Raw genomic sequence first — 4,897 nt, 5'->3', positions numbered from 1 at the left:
GAATTATATTTCTTTTTATATATTTAAATGTTTTAAAATTTTACAAAATTTGACATGAAAATTAATAAATCTTATTTTTCTGTTAAGCTTGAATCTCAACTAGAGAAAAAAGACCAGCAATTTAAAGAGCAAGAAAAGACTATGTCCATGTTGCAGCAAGACATAATATGCAAACAGCATCATCTTGAATCACTAGACAGACTGTTGACAGAAAGCAAAAGGGTAAAACCATCTTTATAAAAATGCTTTTTAAAAGCTGAGTAGTATTTTAAGTTTATGTTTCTGTAACATACCTTTATCAGTTGTTAAACAGCACGTTAGTAATGCTAAAATATTTATAACCATACTTATATTTTTGCTTATCAATCTGTTTTCAGGAAATGGAAAAGGAAAATATGAAGAAAGATGAAGCTTTGAAAGCATTACAGAACCAAGTATCTGAAGAAACAATCAAGGTTAGGATGCGAATACTTAAAGAAATTTTAAAAAAATTTTTCTTAGCCCTGGCAGGTGGCTCAGTTAGTTGGAGCATTGTCCTATACTAGTACACCAGAAAGTTGTAGGTTTGATCCTCAGCTGGGGTGTGTATGGGAGGCAACCAATAAATGTTTCTCTCTCTTCCTCTTCTCTCTCTAAAATAAATAAAAACATATCCTTGGGTGAGGGTTAAAAAGTAAAGAAACCAGTAAAAACAATTTTTAACAAAAAAGGACCCCAATATGAATTCTGTCATTTCAAATGCTTGATCTGGTACATGCTAAGTTTTGACATAGAAGTTTATTTTAGGATTAGAAGAAGAGAAAAAACCATCATGGCCTAAAGAATTAAGTCTTTTCCGTTGGCTTTTGAGCCTTTAGGTATTCAGATTCTCATTCTGGCAGTCCTTCAGAATTCCTGAAGCATGAAAGAGTCTCTCTGCTCTCCCCTCTCCATTATGATGAGGAAGAAAAATTGTTGCTCTCCTGGTAATGGTTCATGTGCACAAAGGAGTTACTGTGTCTAAGGAGCTGAGTTCTGAGCAAGAGAACTCAGTTATGCAAAGTAATGTACTCAGAGCACCTTTCGCTTGTGGTTATGAAGGTCTTCCAAATCTGTAGGTACCCCTGGGACGTGTGGGGGAAGTTCCCAGGGAGCTGACCTGAAATTAAAATCAAGACTATGTTCTTAAAGCACAGAAACGAAAGATGAAAGGGAAGAGCAGAGCATTGGTGTGCTGGCTTTTGCTGCTGAGGTTGTATGATAATTCTCTTCCTCTTTAATGGAACTCCAGGACCTGCTGACACAACTCAAGTACAGGGCTGTGTTCTGGCCTAAACGAGCCTTTCTTGGAGCACAAAGCATCTGAGGGCTTTGTGGGTTTCTGGTGATAGAGCAGAATTTCCCCTGTGATCACAAACTCCCGAAGGGGCAGCAAGGCTCCCTGCTCTCATGTACACGTCCAGAAATCCTGCCAGCATGCGGTGTTGCCGAAATGTGGACTAGGGTGAGGCTTCCCCTGTGATCACAAACTCCCGAAGGGGCAGCAGGCTCCCTGCTCTCATGTACATGTCCAGAAATCCTGTCAGCATGCGGTGTTGCTGAAATGTGAACTAGGGTGAGGCAAGGTGAGCCATGTCAGACACCCCTGCATCTCCCCTTGCTTTGGAAGGATCATCAAGGATGATGACCCCAAACATATTTCAAGGAGCACACAGACAGGCACAGTTAACAGGGGTAAACAAGAGAGAGGCACTGGCATCTATATGAGCATCATATGTAATATGATATAGCTATGGACTTACCACAGAGTCCAGAAAAGAGAGGCCTGATCGTGTCACCCAGGGAACCCAGGTAGTTGGCTGTTTCTGGGACAAGATTGCCTGCTCTCTCACTGACCAACATCTCAACGTTTACACCCTCCCTGCACAGATTAGGTGGCGTATGTCCAGGGGAGGAGCATTGGCAACGTGTCTCCAAACGACAAAGTTTATAAAACTGAAATCCAAATCAAGTTATTGGCTAGAAAGATGGTATTCTTTCTTTAAAAGTAAAACTTGTTCAGTTCACTACTTTTTTCTTCCTTATTACATTTTGGGGCCAATTGTGCCCTAATATTTGGAGCGCTGGCAACAATGTAGGCACAGAATATGTGCACAGAGAGCTCTGATTTGTGCCAAGTTCCTTGGAACCTTAAATAATTTCTTCATGAGGTTCAAGTGATTAAATAACCGTCTACTTAATTACCACCCAGACATTTCAGTTCACCCGTGTTAGGTTGAAATGTGTATTTTGGAGCAACTCTGAATATGTTTAATATGACCAAGGATTTTTCTTTCAAATAAACGTTCTAGAGATTTTATAACTGGAGACTGTATATTTAATTTAACAAAGTAGTCATGAGCCAGGACATACAGTGAAAAATTAACGTTCAGTTTTTTTTTCTCCTTCTGTGCGTCTTTAAACCCGAGTCTGGATTTATTGACTGCTGGACTCTTTCCTCTTTCGGTTATCCTAAAAAGAAAGCTGTAAATGTACCTGTGCAGGGATGACTTTTGTAATGCACAATTCGAAAGAGCTTTAGGCATGTTCCCCTAGGCCAGCTGCATATACGTCCTTGGCAGTGACCACTGGCTAAAGTAAGTGAGGGCAGCACTGCCTTTCATAAGCAGAGCTGGTTTGTCTGCAGCAAGACTTCTGCCACAAAAGCTCCCCCCCCCCCGCCCCCCCCCCCGCAGAGGGGATCGGTGGTTCTCCTTCTCTTAATTGGCCGGTGACCTTAAACGAGAGGCAACTTTGTCAAGTGCTGAGAAACAAAAATTGTGAAGCTTATCCTTGACCTGGTCAGGGACCAATTTCAAAGAGATATAATGCCCGCGAGAGGGGAGCATGGACTGCCGTGCTCCTGGGCTGCCTCTGAGAGTGGACAGTGTCTCAGTGGCTTCTAAGAGACTGGATAGGCTGCTGCTCTGCTCTCAGGATAGAGTACTTCTGACTGACGGTGACATGAAGGTGCCATGTCCCATCAGACAGGCATCCGCCCCTGCAACCCCCATGAAAAAGAATAAAATGAACCAGGAGGAGAAGCAACATCCATGTATCTTCAAACGAAATCTCTAAGTGGACAACCCAAGAATTAGATTATCTTGGGGGGTTGCTTTGAATGATACCGAGGGAACTTTCCTTGAGTTTTACAGTCTCAACTTAATTGCTGCACTGAGTACCTTAGGTCATGTCTTACTTTGTCCCTGGTGTGTGGCACTGATTGGGTGCTTGATCAATTTTCAATTTGAAAGCATTGGCTTATCTAGTTCTCTAACCAAATATCGTTGCATTGTTGTTGGTAACGACTGTTGGTGGTGATGTTTTTGTGAGTATGTGTGTGCATGTCGGGGAAGGGAGGAGAGAGATTGAGGTTGAGATTTGGCTTAATAATTGTTAGTACAACTTTTACTGTGTGTGGTCAGGTGGTAAAACTGTCTGTAGCCTACAAAAATAGCCCATATAGTTTGCTGCTAGCAATCTTCCCAGCAGGGGAGAAATGCATCTTATCCACTAAATGGTGAGAAAGCAAGAATCTGGACTGAAGACCAGTGTTTTAGTTGTAAATCGGCCTCCCCACTAACAGCTAATTCCTGGGCCACTTTGTGATTACTGCGGCCCCCCATTTTCTCTTTCCTAAAATGAATAAGGGGAACCAGATGATCTAAGAAGAACTTTATGGCTGTGGGGCTTTTTGACTAATTGTTGAGACCCATAATAGCAAACTTACAGTCTGTGCTTATTTAGCCATAGTGGGTGGTTCTCATGAGGATGAGAACATGTGAATACACCTTGGCTCATCTCAGGAGCAGAGGCGAGTCCCCCGGAGCTTGCGCAGTTGTTGCTCTGAGGGTTTCCCACTATTGAGCACAGTGACAACAACTGCACATGACTCTCTAGATTAAATTCTACTGTAAACTCTTTATCTGTTTTCCTCTAATTATAAGAGTCATATACCCACTGTAGAAATTAAGAAAATGTACAATATTAGAAAGAAGCCTATCACAGTTCCCTTTGATGCCACTAAATAGAAGTAGCATTTAGTATATTTCCTTTTTCAGTCTTTTCCCTGTGCACAGTTTGAATAGCCAGGTACACTTACTTAAATGGATAGAATTTACTGTGCGATTTTATTTAACAAAGCAAAAGCATTTAACCAAATCATTAGGACATACCTCTTCATAAGCAGCATCATTATTATTGGCTCTGAGTAATTTGACCTAAGCCATAATATTAAGGACTAACTATTACTGAGTGTGTAATATGCTAGATACTGTGCTAAGAGCTTAACATGCTTGCTAATTCTCATAGTATCCCTATGAGATGAGGGATACCATTACCTCCTGTTTTTCAGACAAGGAAGCCAAAGCTTAGAGAAGTTCAATAACTTGCCCATGGTTACCATGTGGCACAGCTGAAATGTGAAGCCAGGTTTTTCTTATTTGTGCTATTAATCTCTGCACTATCCTATCTAATAAAAGAGAAACATGGTAATTAGCGTATGACCGCTACCCTTCCCATTGGCTAATCAGGGCAATATGCAAATTAACTGCCAGCCAAGATGGCAGCGGCAGCCAGGCAGCTTGAAACTAACATGAGGCTTGCTTGCTTCAGTGATGGAGGACTCCAACGTTCCCTGCCTGACTTGCCTGCCTCTCAGCTGCAACTCTAAGCAACTATGTTGCGAATAAAGAAGCTAAAAATACCCCAGAAACCTGCTTTACTCAGTGGAGCTTCAGCCAGCCGGACTGCAACATGGTATCAAATACAGAAGGTAAACAAAGGCCAGAAACCTGTTTTCAGCAGCCGAGTCCTCAGAGCTAAAGCTGACCCAGAATAAAAAAGAAAAAAAAAGAAAAAAAGGAGCGGTTGGGAGCTT

General features: G+C 41.7%; 1 protein-coding gene and 1 long non-coding RNA gene across 2 annotated transcripts in view; both read left to right on the top strand.

Annotated features, from left to right (window-relative positions):
* The window catches only part of ACVR1C (activin A receptor type IC), a 41,560-nt gene that overhangs the window by 18,306 nt on the left and 18,357 nt on the right, over window positions 1-4,897 (top strand). The gene's annotated exons all lie outside the window — the stretch shown is intronic.
* On the top strand, window positions 85-455 carry LOC107183693. The gene is made up of 2 exons (XR_001514489.1): window positions 85-222; window positions 378-455. It is a non-coding gene; the product is annotated as an uncharacterized LOC107183693 (long non-coding RNA).

The sequence above is a fragment of the Myotis davidii genome, unplaced genomic scaffold (genome assembly GCF_000327345.1).
Source record: "Myotis davidii unplaced genomic scaffold, ASM32734v1 scaffold433, whole genome shotgun sequence".
Taxonomy (NCBI): Eukaryota; Metazoa; Chordata; class Mammalia; order Chiroptera; family Vespertilionidae; genus Myotis; species Myotis davidii.
Note: the sequence above shows the minus strand (reverse complement) of the source record. Positions and strands in the feature narration are given on the sequence as shown.